This window comes from Arabidopsis lyrata, assembly GCF_000004255.2.
Source record: "Arabidopsis lyrata subsp. lyrata unplaced genomic scaffold ARALYscaffold_7, whole genome shotgun sequence".
NCBI classification, from domain to species: Eukaryota; Viridiplantae; Streptophyta; class Magnoliopsida; order Brassicales; family Brassicaceae; genus Arabidopsis; species Arabidopsis lyrata.
Genome location: NW_003302549.1, coordinates 4,218,289 through 4,220,944, shown reverse-complemented (window position 1 = coordinate 4,220,944; position 2,656 = coordinate 4,218,289).

Genomic DNA, 2,656 nt, shown 5'->3' with positions numbered 1-2,656 from the left:
TTGATTTCTGTTTTTGAATAACACTATATTTTTATATGTCTCTCTATCTTGCTTTAAAAAAAAAGCATTTTTTTTTGGATTGCCGAAAAATACTTACCATAAAAATCAAATATGCTGTGGTCTCGCATATCTCTGCCATTAAATCCAGTCCCACGAAACTCATTTTCTTGCTTTGTTATATGATCCATTTTGTTTTCGACCAAAGTTTATGAATTAAACGTTACAAATTTTCCCAAACTATTACGCCAATGTTCCAAAGCTTCCACACCAATGATTTTTCTATAGTATGTTATTTGAACAAATTGTTTGTACCAAAAAAAAAAAAAAACAAATTGAGTTTAAAAAAAAATGCTAGATTCCTAGTTTTCCCTAAAAAACAAAAAATAAAAAAATAAACCAACGTACATTCTTAAGAAGAGGGAAAAAATTGTGGCTGAAAAAAGAAAAGTGGGAAACTATGTAATCAAGTATGTGAGATAAAGATAAAATAACAAAAAGCAAAGATTAGTTAAAGAAAAACTAAGGAAAAAGGTAAACAAAGTTTTTCAATTTAACCGTGGATATTGGATAATTCCACAGTGAAACGAAGAGATACTAAATTCAACTGATAAACATAAAATTAAGCAACATCTGCAGTAGAAATTTGACAGGACTAAAAGTAGAGCTACAACTAAAGTGAATTCGGACATCAAATTACACATAACTGAAATTATTATATGTGTGCTAGATCTATACGTTTGTATGATGAGAGAGTGTAACGAGTTCGTATGTGCATAAAGTAAATGAGACACAAGAGATTTGTTAACGGGGTTCGGTTAACCTACATCCCCGGGACCAAGTCCAGAAACCATTCACTAGAAAAGGCCGCAACCTACAATTGCTATATGGTATCCACCACTCTTTTCTAGAATTACAATGAAAGAAAACTACTACTCCTATTGTCTTTTCCGACGAGTATAGCTTCTCAACAAAACCATCAAAAGATCTCTCTATCTTGTTGATGGGGCAACGTCATAAACATGTGTGCCTCTCTCGATAAACCCTAGACGCGCAAGTCTTCATGTTGCCGTCTCTTGGTATTTATATCAAGTGCCAATAACCCTAGAAGACTTAAGCCACACTTCAAGTCTCTACAAGCAATTGGGCTTAACTTGAACAATGGCCCACGACCCACGTGGCCTTCTTTGCTTTCACGCTAGAAAGACTCAATCTCGATCTTGTTCCAACAGCTTCAATAGTGTTCCAACAATATCTGCACTTTCAATCTCTCCCTTTTTGACTGAGTTTTACAGCTCAAGCTCTCCATGTTAAGAACGCATAACCTTCAATAATAATGATATAAAACCTCTCCCTTAATCATATATCATCGTATCTGTTCACGGAACTTTCTCAATCTCCCCCTGCTTGAGTGATAAAATTCTGTTAAAACATTTCAGTGCAGAACTTCTTATTTATGGATTTCTTTCTCCCAAAACTTCTTATTGCACAATAACCTCCAAATCAAGATTATCCACGTCTGATGTAGAGAAACCAACCTTTGCTCTCTAACTTTTTTTTTGTTCCATCCATAATGCTTAGTCTTATCAGCAGTATGAGCTTTCTCTTCAACTGCAAATTTCTCCTCTTCTTAATTGACAACCAAAGTCAACACCCATTAAGTCGTTACGTCTTCGTCAACAGATGGGCCAACATAAAAATCCCACGAGGATATCCATTCTCAAACCAAACATGCATTGGTCTAAAATTAACAAACCAAGCTCCATTAAGGAAATCGTTCATATAAGCAGCTACATGGCGGATGACACTCCCCCTACACCATTGCATCACATTCTCCCCCTGAGTTTGACAGCTCAATCATACATAACCAGCATACATAAAAATCTCCCCCTGATTGAGTTGATAAAACTCTGTGAATATGTTCTTCCTTTCTTCTCTGGAATAGGTTCTTTCTTTGCAGATACATACTGCAGATAATCTTATTTGGCTTGAACATTATTCTCACGAAATCCTTATTCCAATCCTGACCATAGAATCATATCCTTCACCAAAACTCACAACAGAAATTTGTTCGCTCAAAAGCATCGACATGACTTCTAATCTGCTCCACCGAAACTGACATTGCAAGCCTTCTTCTTCAGAATTAATCCAAGAGATCTGATCATGTCACAAATTTAGACAAACTTGAACACACCTAGTCGTTGTCTCCAAATGCAGCTTGTTGTCACATTCACAACTTCACAAAGCTTCTTAGTTAGCTCATTCAACCATATAATTGTTATCTACAATAACTTCTCTTGTACAAATGAGACCATCCGCAATATAACCCATCTAAAATTGAGGGTTATTACTCTCTTTGAATCATTCTCCTTGGTCAAAAGGCTTGTCACACATGCAGACAATTTTTGTCTCACTATGAATAACTATGTTATAGCACAAGGAAGTCACAAATCTACAGACCGCTTCTTGAATTACTTGCAGTAAACTTGAACCAAACGACACTCCATCAAGGTACCAAACCTGCTACACATGCTTTCGACACAAATCCAAGCTTCCTGTTTTAAACAAAGCGTTTAAGACAATCTTAGACCTTTCAGCTAGCTCACCCAACTGATCTAGTGACGTTCATGAGGCTTCTCTTTTAACAGCTTTAACTGAT